Source organism: Ptychodera flava, chromosome 2 (genome assembly GCF_041260155.1).
Source record: "Ptychodera flava strain L36383 chromosome 2, AS_Pfla_20210202, whole genome shotgun sequence".
Taxonomy (NCBI): Eukaryota; Metazoa; Hemichordata; class Enteropneusta; family Ptychoderidae; genus Ptychodera; species Ptychodera flava.
This window is the reverse complement of record NC_091929.1, coordinates 34,456,551-34,470,961: the sequence shown is the minus strand read 5'-3', so window position 1 is coordinate 34,470,961 and position 14,411 is coordinate 34,456,551. Positions and strand designations below refer to the sequence as shown.

Genomic DNA, 14,411 nt, shown 5'->3' with positions numbered 1-14,411 from the left:
AATATCATGTTTGCTATTTTGACCCAATTTGAAAAGCGAATTCTAATGGCGCTAAGAGTTTGATACTCGATAAGTAATAAATGGCAAAAAATAGCAAAGGTTTGGCAGGAATTTCTAAATTCCAGATGAATAATCAAAATATAAGGTTAAAGACTGTCGGTTTAAATTTTTGGAAAGATCTTATTGCCATACAATATCCTCCTGTGAGAAATATTTGGGCCTTTCTTGATAGCACCAGTTGCAAGATCCTTTATATGCTCTTTCCAGTCCTATTTGACTCAAATGTACTTTCTTTATCTAGAAATTCTGTAATGTACAGGGCATTCACAGTGCACAAATTTAAACATTAATACATTTCTAAATTTTGGACACAATGTGAATCATAATAAATCATTATAAATCATTTTGCATAATTTTGGAAGTATCGTTAAAAGGGTTGGTATTAAAACCAAAGCAATGTATCTCTCACAATTATATATACACCTAGAATAGAGGAGCCTGACACGAGAACATAGCAATTTTAAAATATGACTATTGTGTATGTAGTTGCTATTTTCGGGGAGGGTTTTGGACAATGGTAAAGATTGATTTGGCCCAGCAAGTATCGATGACTCAAGTTGTACTTTTTTCCACGAGAGTCAGTGTCAAAGGTGAGACCAATTCCTCATGAAACATTTTGTCAATTAACGCAAGATTAAAATGAATTTGGCGGCTTCGAATTATAGTCCGATCACCTTGCCCTCGGCGGCATTTTTTTTAAATAATGGTGGCGTAGATGCCAAGAAGACGTGTAACACTCGCCTGCTCATCTGTGTACTCGCTGGTGTTTTCGGCTTCTGTGATGATGATGCAGACATGCAATTTACGATATGGCTTAAACGTTATCGAATTAATCAATTTCGGATCATGTATAACATGATGCGTAATTTTTAGTGTGAATTCCGCTCCCGGAGCGGAGCTTGTCCTCGGCCATTGAGACACTGATATTTACTAGCACAAGTATTGATTTTCTCACATCAACTTTTATCGGCTGGCTTATGTAGGATTAATAGCATTTCTAGGTTAAGAGGTTACTGCCATAAACCTTTAAAACTATTCGACGTGGGATTATCATATTGAGATATCATAAAACGGTAACCGTTTCAAGCTGACGTTGTCATCTTAGCTTGGGTCGTTGGCAGTTTGAGAAATTATTGTTTGTACATCCAACTGTTTTTAATCTTACAAGTACTTTAAGGGATACATACAGTCCGAGAAACAAAGACTCTCAACTTTTACGAGTACTACTATGGTAGAGTTTATGTAATATAATATGACAATATCCCATGGCGAGACAATGGCAAGCGCGCCGTACTTAGGGTATTTGCACGGGAGCGTGTGGTGTCTTCTGCGGCCGTCCGCGAACTCGCTATATATACCCAAGAGCTGGTTAAGTTCGGGTTACCGTAATTTTCGCCTTATCGGTTTTCGAAGACTATTAGTTGAAATAGTTTATCTCTAAGGGGCTGGTTGCTCAATTTCTAACATTGGCAGCTCACTTTGTACTAGAGCAAAGTAAACTCTATTAATCTTTGTTTGTGTCTTATTAATTTCTTAGCCCTTTGCATTGAAGGAGTCACATTTCAGGAAAAACCCATCGTGCTTTCATCGAACTCCAATACAACAACTTAATTGCAAGGAAGAAAAAAAAGAAATTACTTCAATGTTTCATCTTTATTTCACTCCACGATCGCATTTATAAAGGATTAAAAAATATTGAAAAAGAGGTTATATTCGAAAGCATCGCATTTTCAATATGTATTGTTGATATTGATGTTTGTACTGCAAGCAGGTCGACCTGTTTTTTCTACCTGTAAAATAAAACGGAATGGAAAGAAGCGAACAGGATCGGCATAGTGAACTAACAAACAGTCGATCGAAAAAACAATCAGCTGATATTGAACTTGCTTGCATGCTTTAATATTATTATAAGAAGATCATACATCAGAACAGACGGCACAAAATAGTCATAATTGTTGCACTCAATTTCAATTGACCTTGTATAATTGACAGTATTAAGGTTCAGTGACACAGAGAGTTTGCTAAGTGAACAATGATATCATGAGCTCCGTTACATTGAAACTTACAATTATCTGTATATGAGGGAGATGGCGTTATGCCATTTCAATAATAATTAAGCACTTCTGAAAACACCTTTATGCAATAGATCTCATGTCATTGGTCGTCTCAGAGTGTACATAAAAAAAAATTACTAAATAACTTTACAATATATCCAAGAATGTTTAGAGAGTTACAATGTGACCTAAAGTACCATCGTCAATGGTGAAGGCTGGTAATATTCGACTACCTTGAAGTGCAGATACACATTTGCAATAAAGTTATGTTATAGAAAAACGCTCGATTAACTGATTACTGAACCATTTAACATGATAATATTATCGATCAAATAAAAACAGTAAGAGCACTTTTCATTTGGTTTTGTAATTTGATAGTGATATGCTATGAACAATTGTAAGAGATTTGCCAATCATGCTCCTTCGTTATTGTACGTGTACCTAGAAAATGTAACAATAGCTTTGTAAGGGTATTATGAAGCTTATATTTCTGCTACTTTTAGGATAAAAATGACAGTACGACTGCAATCAACGGTAGGTGGAGCCCAGACTGGCAGGGACTTTTTACCGTGAACCCTTCCTGATGAGAGCCAGTCTCTCCAGTCACTGGCATTAAGTCGGCTCCCTTAACATTAGCACCTGGCGCAACCATTTAGATATGAAGAGAGAGAGAGAGAGAGAGAGAGAGAGAGAGAGAGAGAGAGAGAGAGAGAGAGAGAGAGAGAGAGAGAGAGAGAGAGAGAGAGAGAGAGAGATCACTCAGTATGTTAGTGTAAAGTTGTACTAGCAAATGTTAATTTTGGAACATATCAATTCTTCAAGAAACAAGACCCAGGAGAATAGATATCAACAAAGAAGAAAGGTATATCACAAAAGTTTGAACATGATTACTGAGTTTTATTGTGCAGGGTAGTGACGAAGCTTTCAAAACATAGATTTGCTTGTTACTGGTACGCCGAGGAGATCGCTGTTTCACTTTTCAGCAACATGTCACATGACTTAGACAGGAACGTAGCGAGAACAATTGCTAGATACATCTCCGTCGAATGCATCTGGATGAAGTCAATGCAATTATCAATGAAACGTGAAAAGAATGTCAGGAAAACACCTAGTTGCAGAGGAATGGCAAGTGCCTGTCCAATACTGAAACCCTGCTGGTCAAACGGAAGTGATCGCAGTGTACACATTAAATTATGGACGGTATAGGCGCGTAAATACGTGTTCAAACTGTAGATGTCGGCGTTCATATTTTAACTAGTGTTCATTTTCTTAACACCATGTTAAATAAAGAGTCGTGTTTAAACCTGAACACGGTGTGTTAACGACCATCTCCTTCAAGATAATAAAATTATGCTGGAAATCAGTTTTATTTCGTAGAATATTTTTGAATACTGCATACTGCAACTGCTTTTTGACGGGATGGGTATTTAGGAAAATGACGTGACCCCCTTTGTGCTGTTTGAAAAATACATGACCAATACTCCTTTGCAGTTTGAAGTAAGGACCAACCATCGAGGACAATATAATTTTGTTTACGGTAAAAAGTCATATGAAGCGCCCAATCAGTGACATTTTACCGTTTCCAGACGCCCCATAATCAATGCATTCTGCGATTATCTCATGAGGCAGGAGAGCTCGTTTGAGGAAACTCCGATCGAGTATTAATAGCGCTGCATATTAGCGTGCTAAAGGACATTTGACTACAAAAAATACATGTACATCAAGCCTGCCAGACTCTAGCTACAAGTACACTTTCCATGACAACTTCTGAAATACGGTAGTGAGATACAGCTAACTAGCACTAAAGTTTGTTCCCGTTAATAAGACTGGGTTTTTCAAAAATTAGATTTATTCGACCTTTTAAGGCGTTTTATGGCAGATACGGAGATGTATAGAAATGTGATATGTCCGTTTCTTAAATGATGAGTGACAGTATATATATATATATATATATATATCTATATATAATATATATATATATATATATATATATATATATATATATATATATATATATATATATATATATATATATATATATTTCTACTCACAACAGTAATTTGGTTGCTTCACTTAATTACACTACATTTGTCACTTTGGGTCACCCTAGACAGATGTTCGATGATAAAAGAGAACTCATACCCATTCCGGACATGTGATATCGCCACAGGGAGTTCTTAAAGATTACACTAGGGTTTTGTCATAATCTGTTTATTAGACCCTGTTTAATTACTTACCTTGCATAGTCTGTTTTAAGTCTGGTTACCACCATTACTACCATTATCCGCTTTGTTATCAGGTTCGGTATTCACAGGGTCTCTGACAGAACCATTACCATTATTGCCATTGTTACCTCCTCGAAAGCAATAAAACAATATAAGTGAACATCGTGCTTAAACCACAGGGATCACATTAATACACTAGAAATACCAATCCTAAATTTAACGAGGCCTTTCTTTCCGAAATATGTTTGATGACAGACGTCACCAATTTAGAAAGTAATGTCTGCAATCCGTTGATTATTTTATGACAAAGTCAAAAACGTCTAGCCCTGATATGTGTAATGATTTATGAAACACATCTGTGGATATGACCTGTTGAGAACCTTGATCCAAATAACTCTAACATGTCACGCATTCGGAATTACATATCTATTGTCATATATCTCAAAATTACCTTCATACAGATAATTCAATTCTAGCTTTGCTTTCTTATATCGCCAACTCTCAATAATTACTTTGTCGCAGATACCATCTTGATCAACTTTCATTAAAACATCCAAGCAGATCACTTGGAGGAGAAAATCACTTTTGTAGCTATCCCAGAGGCCTTCAACCGATTGCATTGTCGGGCAAGACACACTTATTGCTAGTAGGCTGTTCCGCTTTACACGCTGACATCTACTTCCAATATTTTTCAAGAACTCATTAAGTCTTGGTAGGTTTTCACAGGATTCAAACTTTGAGACAATGTCATTATTTGCTGTTTTAGTGACTTTCACGTCGATCTGAATAAGAACTGAAAACAAATAAAGAAACGTATTCGGCTTTATCAATGCCTTTAATTTATCAGATTTATTGATTCGTCCTAGATAACGCCACATAATACAAGACACTGTTTCAATGTTGTTAGAAACGAATGAATGAAATAGTCAAATTCCATCGATCATTCAGACAATAAGATTTGTTTCTGCCAATAAACCTGTACAATCCGTCTCATCTTTGTACGTAAACAAGGCCTTGCAAGATCGATATTATGAGAACATATCATGCACTCTTTCATTGACGTTATCGATGATCAAACAAACACAGAACATAGTCTATCTTCATCGAGCCTTTATCTACTAGGAGCAAACAGATTTTCATTTTGTACGAGTACATACATGCTGTTTATGATATTGTGTTTACTTCTCATCAGGCAGTGCACAGTAATGTAGAAAAATTCCCTTCAAGATTTTCTGCTCACCTCCTGCAAACCATTGGTTGAATTGTGATTCTTTTCATTCTCCGTTGGTTCCTGTTTAGTTTTATTACCTGAAGGATCAATGCATAAGAGTCAAAGATGAACGTTATGAAGGAAATTCAACATTATATGCATTTGCTTTAGCCCCTCGGTCACTTGTTCAGTTTTTCGCTAACCCTATGCCTTTGACCCACTTACCAGTTTTTTCTTCCTTTTGTCAGCATATCTGCGTTTTGTGATGACTAAGGGTACAACGCATCAAATTTCAAGTTTAAAAGGTATACAGCATTACAAAACTAAAATGAGTCCGTCATTCACCTGTTCATTTATCGTCCACCCTAAACCTTTGCCCTCATGTTCCTCAGTCTGTAAACCATCCTATTACTAGCGATACATCCTTTCTGTCAGTCTGTTAGTATGATCCTACCCCCTCTCACTCCATCTGTGTAATTAGTGTTTTTAATGTCTATTCCACAAGTATGTACTATTTTCCTCAAGTTAGTCATACCTCTTGTCTAGTCTCTTACCTTGTTTACTCTTTGAGATGACTTCGTCAAACACGTGTAACAATGTGTTGTACGATTTATTAATAGCTCCATTTTCTATACTCTTCTTCAAGTGTCGTTGTAGAACCTTCGCCTTCTTCAAAAATGTTTTATATAATTTGGGTTCTACCAACGTTTCGATACATTTATTTTTCAATATCTCTGCCGAGTCATCATTGTTCTGATTAATTCCAAGTTCTTTAATAATAACAGTGTCATAATGATACGTTAAATTCCTTTGATGAACTGTGCAAATCCTGAAAGTCCTGTGCTAAGGGATGGTACACCAGCCGCACTGGCTAATAAGCTAGATACGCCAAAAGATTCTGTTTTAGGGGCAGTCAAGTGAAGATGACATTGTTTGAAATCTCGCACGATATTTCTAAGAAAATTACCAGTTGTAGAGGAAGATGGATAATTGACAATTTTTAGGTAAGAGGAAGCCGAAATATTTCGTAACTTTACCAGACACTCTTTCCAATCTCTTCAGGAAGACCTCTTATTTTTAAGTTTGTTCTTATTCGATTTTTAAAATAATTTGCGACTTTACCAGTAGCAAGGGATATAGTTTTTAACATTTCTATGCATTGATCTATTGTCGTTGAAGAGAATCAAATGTCAGTAAATTGATATGGTCGGTAACGCGAAGATTAGTCATGTTAATATTAAATATTTCCTCATATACTGCTGGCAAATATTCTAAATGTTCTGGTTTATTTTCAAGAGCGTTTAATTTAGTTGTAAAATGGGAATGTACTTTTGGTCCTATTGAGATTGTAAACGTAGCTTTCTCAACGTATTGCATTATTTCATATTCTAGTTCTTGTACTTTAATCGGTTCCTGGTCAAGGTCTTCTGGTATGTATGTCAAGATTGGAACAAAGTGTGCATGTGGAAAAACTTCGTCATGAATGCTCCTAGCAGCTCCTGCCAACCCGTCTACCGTAACATATCCTATTATAAACGTGATAATACTGTGATGTGTAAAATTAGGAAAGTAGAATTTATGCCGAAGAAGTCGCTCGGTAAATGATAGCTTTTCGGGAGTAATCTTTTGTGCCTCTATAAGATGAATTCCATGTTGCTGTGCGTCAATTTTTTCGGCCTCTGAAGGATCGAAGATGGTCATATAAACCGTGTAATTTTGGCTTTTAAATATTTTTACCAAAGATTTCTTTATGATATATCCGGGGATATCTCCGTATTTTGGCCACCATTCTGTGCCAACAATGAGTACACCAGTACCTACAGAGGTGAAGGATGGAATGTTTTTTAACATGTGTAAAATGCCAAAATGTTGCTTTCATCCCAGGCGTATAAAATCTACGGTTCTCTTTGAAGTTGACACATTTGGAACTTGAAATTTGAATGGAAAGTGTCGAGAACGGAACAAGTTACTTTACGAGCAAATAGAATACATTGTCTCACCAAAATATATATCCGGGTATTGGCCTGTCAGCCATTATGTGATATATTTACCCGCAATCCGTGGAACATACCCATAGAAAAGACATGTTGTATAACTTACCAACTCAATTTGGAATCTGTAATACATTTTGTATCAATCGCCCTTTTAAATATCCTATCCGTTCTTTTTAGCCAACATGTTCACATATGAGGTACTTTAATACCGATTACTGACTATCTGTCTTGTATCCCATTTATATCCCCAAAAGGCTGATGTCAAGAAGTTTTAAATGCTAGCTGTACATATTTTGCACAAGTTATAATGAAGTGGTTAGAACTGCTCTGGAATTACTGTGCTTGTCTCGTATAATGATCAAGTTACCTACATTAGAAAATTGAGTAAATTTGTTAACGATAAAAGCAAAAAATGGTGTATCGCAGGAATTTCTCATCGAATCAAGATCAGATTTTGGCAGATATTGTCTGCAGATGGCAAAATCTGAAATTAGTGACCTTTTTTAAATATTTTATACATGTCTTATCTGTGTAACTTTTTGACTTGTCCGCTGTCGTACAAAGAATTGCCATGTTTTGGGATAATAAAGAGCTATTGTATTGTATTGTATTGTATATGGGGTACCCAATTTCTACAAAATTTGTGGACCAACTTGGATATCCCAATTTTTCTGTTATAAGGGTACTGCCTCTGCGTATTGCCTCTAAATAAACGTCTGAATTTGTTATAAAATGTTTCCACGACAACAAATATCATTTATTGACCTTCTTCACCACCTTAGAGGGAGGTTTAGTATAACCATATAAACGAAAATAGGGACACAGAAAAACGAGATCTGTCTTAAGATTGCAAGATGTATAAAACTTAACTGTATTAGTGCGTGTTCTTACATATAGACACACAAATAGACACAGATACACACATATTCTTCCACAATTTCATTCGGTTAATACTTGCGATTATCGGAATATTCACCATTACTCGACGATGAATCAGAGTGTACGTCTTCCGCCGAGATGACGTTGATACAGCATAATAGAATACAAAATAATAAAAAGGCAGAATTGTGCATTTTTTTCAATCCGTACTTTTACAAAATTCGGTTAAATTCCTGAAAATACAAGAATAATACTTAAATTAATTTAAATGATTGCATTTTATTACGACTTAATACTTAACATTTTGATACATATTTGAGTTCCATATCCAAAACGGATGATGGATGAATGTAACTTGTGATGTAATTCACTACTTGCTGATCGTAGTCAGCTAATGATCAGCCCATATATAACTTGTGTGGTCATTTAATATAGTTAGAGATTGCAATTGTACGACCCATATCTATCTTTAATTGATGCATTTCTAACACTGCAATTTGCATGTCAATAGACAGCTTTCAGAAGACAGATGTTAGTCAGTAGCGTCTCTTATCGTGTTGTGTCTCGTACATACGACGGTGGGAAATATGGCAAGAGAAAGCATACACTGTCACCCAGTTTTTTCATCGGGGACTGTGATCGACACAAGGGCCTGTCCTCTGTTGCAGGACTTGGGTTTCTATTAATTATTCATGAGATATGACGTCGAGAACAGGGCGGAGGCAGGGGAAGAAATTTGCATAGTGTTCATAAGCTCAAGTGAGATCATATAGTATATCGACTTGTCTTGAATCTGAGAATGAACTCTCTATCCACTAACGTATGTATGGAATTCAGTAAAAACTTAAACATTTCTCGCCTGAGTTTGTTCGAACGTCCTCTTAGCTTCTTTCAGAGAAACACAACGCAAGATAGCGCAGGTCCGATCCCGCGCTTATCTTACTAGCGTCGACCGTAATTCAGGCATCTTTTCTGGCTCTTCCGGCTTTTAACCATCAATAACTTGTCTCTGAAAGTCTTTGTGGTGCGAATATCCAAGTTCCTCCAAGGCTTCGCAGCTTTAAACATCCTTAACTGTCGCGTGCAACAGTTGAGTTGGTGTTTCCAGCTGGCCATGTCGTGACCGGCCGACCCGCTCCACCTTTCATTCATTAACTCTTAGTTAGGTTACAATAGGGTTTTCAGCTCACGTGGTCACACACGTACGCTTATGTCCCAGCGATGTCTATCTATAGTGTGACTGTCCGCCTGTGTGTCTGTCCGTCTTGCTGCTTGTCTGTCTGTCTGTCTGTCTGTCTGTCTGTCTGTGGGCCCGATATCTCAAAAACGGCTCATTAGATCAGAATCAAATCTGGTACACAAATTCTGTTTGGGAATGGCAAGAACTGTTTTGGTATGTCTTGCATATTTCATGCCCATTTGCGTAATTAATGATAATAAGAAAAACACAGATATACAATGAGAACGGCTGCACAGAATTGGATACGATTTGCTACAAATGTTGATTAGACAAGGATTAAATTGCAATAAAAAGACATACAAGTGTGACATCAAAAGTTAGTTGCTTATTTGAATATTTAATGAACGTTCCTAATTAGAGATATATCTGAATTGACTGAATCAAAATTAACACAACTTGGTATGTATATTGAAGATGCTACGATACAACATTATTGAAAGTTATTACGCATTTTTACTTCAGCCGATTCCTAATTTGCATTTAATGAACTTCCCGAATTAGGATATATGCCTCGACTAAAGTGACGAACCTTGCTCTCTACATGGAAGATACTATGATACACTAGACTATTACCGAAAGACATTAAGCGTTTTTCCTTCTGCTAAACCTAATTTGCTTATTTAATTAACTTTCTGATTGGGTATTATATCTGAATTGACTCGATCAAATTGACAAAAGTGGTATGTATCTTGAAGATAATATGATTTAACATTACTGAAAGTCATTACGAATTTTTTATGTAAGCAATTCATTATTTGCATATTTAATGACACTCCCTAATTAGAGCCATATTTTTGATTGACTTGATCATAATTGTTGACACTTTCTCTGGAATACATTGAAGAAACTATAATAACCAAAAGTCGGTTTAGATTTTTTAGACGATCTTATTACTTACTCACATATCCAAAATAGAGATATACATCTGGAATAAAAATTGACAACACGTTCTATGTTCATTGAAAAAACTATGATATGACAATATTGAAGTTATTTACTTTTTTATTTTAGGTAATCACTATTGCGTATTTTACGAACTTTGCTAATTAAGAATATATATCAGGATTGACTTGACCAAAGTTGACGAAACGTGCTATGTATATTGTAGTTACAATTACATAATATTACCAAAAGTCATTTTTGGCCCACGCGGTGGGCGTAGCCCACCTAAGTGGGCCAATGTCATAGGTTGGCGTTTGTTAGTCTGTATGTGTGTCTGTAATATGTATGTCTGTCTGTGTGTGTGTGTGTGTGTTATGGATTTGTATCGTCGATATCTCTCAAACTCATTCATCAAATGTCATGAAAATAGGTACACAGAATCTTTAGGATGGAAACTTGATCTGACAAAGTTTTGGGGGCTGTTGGTTGCATAGTTCAGCAGAAATTAATCTTTGAAGTAATATTTTGACTTATTTTTGCTCATTTACATAGCAAGGGAGGATGCACTAAATTATAAGGAGTGGGGCACAGAGGACTTGGAAGAGTATTACATGACTAGGGTTTTTAGCTTGTGTGTTCATTCGAATGAGCTTTTGTGCTACTGACGTTTTAAATTCTCTGTGTATATCTGTCTTTGTGTTTAACTGTCTGTCTGTGTTGTTTGTCTGTCTAAGAATTATGACAAAGAATGACACTGTCCATTTGTGTATGCAACTAACTTTCCTCATCACAGATATATGTCTGCATTGACCTGACCAAAGTTGACAAAACTTGCTAAATAATTGAAATACTCTGATATAACAGTAGTCTAAATGGTTTAGCATTTTTGCATTACAATAACTAATTAACATATTTAAGAGACTTTCCTACTAAGGAATATATATCAGTATTGTCTTGACCAAAGTTGACAAAATGCCATGTACATTTCATTACTACAGTGGTGAAATACATGTCTTCTACATGTAGTATTTTCGATATAAACATAAGGTATGAAGTTACTGATCCAATAACAAAGATGCCACCTATTTAATATATTAAAACTTATGAGAAAGTGCCGAGTCAGCACTTTTGCATCAGTGGCTTCTCAAAGGAAACCCTACTAACTATGATGTTGTCTTAAATCAAGCATGGTGACATGGTTTTATATTTTTCAACAAAGCATCTTTCAGTGATCATTTGTCGAAATACCAGAAAATTGCCTCTATTCCTAGTATGTTTTCGAACATTTCTATACGCAATCCTATGCCATGAGTAAATTTTGCATAGCCTCTTGGTAGTCTACTTATTCTACCTTAGGGTAGCATTAACACACGGTACAATAAATTATCCACAATTCAGTTTGATTTGTACACACAACGTTAGAATGTTTATAACTTTTTATCGTTATGCCTAAGAGCAGTAATATAAAACCTCTAGATGTATAATTAATTACATCTATTAAAAGTATGTTTACATATATCTCTATAAATTTCAAAGAAATCATTAAATAACCATACAAGTCATTCTGCAGGTACTATAAATGCCAGACTTTGGGTAGTAAGTTATGACAAACTGAAGGGTCATTCTCTGAAAAGTCAGCATGTAAATTTCTTTTGTCTTTCTGCTTGGAATAAATCAATATCCATTTGTTTCACAAAATACCGTAAGTGCAACTAGTCTCCCTACTTTCCATCACCTTATTCTATATTGCTGAAGACACAATCAGTGGAAAAATTTACAAAAATGCTATCTTCTTTCTCAATCAAGCACATTTTTCTAAATCATTTGAAATAGGATTTTAGAAGAAAGGTGTCCATAAAGGTACGTTTTCAGAATTTTAAAAACCAGTCTGTGAATATATGTACACATGGGAGACACAGTAGACCACTGAGGAGTTTCCGAGGGTACCAATCATGATGGGAAATCTCCAGTACTGTGTAACAGGCTGATGAAACTTTTATTTAAAAAAACAAACATCAAAATAAGGAAATTGGTGGCAAGGTCCTATGGAGACAAAAGTTATATAGAGTATTAAAACCCCACCCTTTAGTACTAAGGGTCCAGCCCTAGATCACGTGCAACATCAAGTGCGCAAGCGCATAGTCAATGTCGTCATGAACGCAGTTGATCCGGATCCAAGGCCGACATAATGTACCTGCTGGCAACCGTGATCGGTATGACTGTTGCAGAGGGACGTATTTAACGTAGCTTTCTTTGAGAACCATACAGTTATATGTTGTTGATATACAGCAGGTAAGTTATTTTATGGCTTTTTCAGAGTGTTACGAATCATATCTGATCACAGGACTGCAAATAAATAAGCATAGATATAGCTCCGATAACTTCTGCAACTGCTCGTACGCGTTGCCCTTTCCCAATTGACGTTTCGCTCGACTGAAAGTATCTCTATACAGTACCCCTTTCTCAATACAGATTTAGCCTTATAGTGCTTTATAGATTGCCCAAGGCTCCAGAAATAAAGTGAGTTTGTGTTATTTCATTTGAATGTTTACGCTCCAGTTTTCAGTGGAAAAATCGATCGACTTTTTTCTCGTAGCTTTGTAGAATGTAAATCAACGTGAGAAAGATACGGTAGAGCAGTTACCAGTTCATCTCTCTCTCTCTCTCTCTCTCTCTCTCTCTCTCTTCCAGCATACCATTTTCAATGGTGTTATTTTATTTTATTTTATCGACATAAACACAGTCCCTTCACGAGGGGCAGTGACATGTACCGGTGCGCGTGTATCTCCTTGCGCTGTTTTTTTATTCCTGCCGTGTTTGATATCATACACGCACAACTTGAGTTGCTAAATGTTCGCGGTCTTATAATAGCGTGAATCGAAGGATAAACGTTAGATGAAAGCATTGATGGTGAAGTGATAGTGAAATTCAAGCAATATACTTTGGCAGTCTGTCGTCTACAGGACGTGTGATGAACGCGAAACCCACATTGGCAAACCAGCTGCAATCGCGTACGCCAAAACAAATTCCTAAGTGACAAGTTTAAGATTTGAAAGTCGAAATCAAAATGGCGACAACAGTTTAAAAGATGAAAACTTCGATACTGACATTTTTGTGAAATGTAGAGGCCGAGAGCAACTCTGTAACCGCTATCGCTTTTTCCCCATGAAACTTACAGGCAAACTATTACCCCTTGCGTACTGAACCATCCAAGAAGCCGCAATCATAAACGTATGAAAGACGTCCATTCTGCAAGTGAAATTCCACTATTCAGAAAGTTGCAATGTTAAAAACGACAGCAAAAACACGATTGAGTTATAATGTTTAACACAACATTAACCACGGATTGAAATACTGATCACTTCAAGGCCAAAATTTGCATCGTAACTATGGAGACCAGTGGTTCGTTTCTGGGTAAAACAGACTGAATTCCGAGAACGCGGCAACCATTATCTAAACGCTGCCAATCACAGGATTTGTCAGCTACGTGAAATTTGTAAAATTTGTTACCTTTGATACATTTATCTGTCAATCATTACTGAATGCATCAAAACACCGATAGCCGTCCCGGGGTCATGAACATTTACGAATGAGTAACAACTCTGTAGCGGATCAATTTGACAAAATGAATGGGCCGGAGGCCAGAACGGTGTCCTATATCGCCCAAGTGTCCAGCCGTATGTCTTAATTGTCTTGCAAGATTATGAAATTGTCGATAGCTGTTCGTTATATTTTTTTTATTTGTTTCGTATTTTTCGTGTAGCCTGATGTTCAAACAGGACTCTAAAGTTGTATAACGTAACCATGTGAATATCATCGAAAACAGACTTTGTTTTAACGCATGACTTTTGAAGACTTTGTATAGCC

At 36.3% G+C, this 14,411-nt stretch overlaps 1 long non-coding RNA gene across 1 annotated transcript in view; it reads right to left on the bottom strand.

The window, feature by feature from the left end:
- Window positions 1–275: 275 nt before the first annotated feature.
- LOC139119648 (uncharacterized) overlaps window positions 276–14,411 on the bottom strand; it is a 62,776-nt gene continuing 48,640 nt past the window's right edge. The window contains exons 3-8 of the long non-coding RNA XR_011548967.1: window positions 8,520–8,655; window positions 6,104–7,366; window positions 5,580–5,647; window positions 4,791–5,132; window positions 4,352–4,470; window positions 276–2,753 (exon numbers count right to left, since the gene is read on the bottom strand). This is a non-coding gene — a long non-coding RNA (uncharacterized lncRNA). The remainder of the gene's footprint in view (window positions 2,754–4,351; window positions 4,471–4,790; window positions 5,133–5,579; window positions 5,648–6,103; window positions 7,367–8,519; window positions 8,656–14,411) is intronic.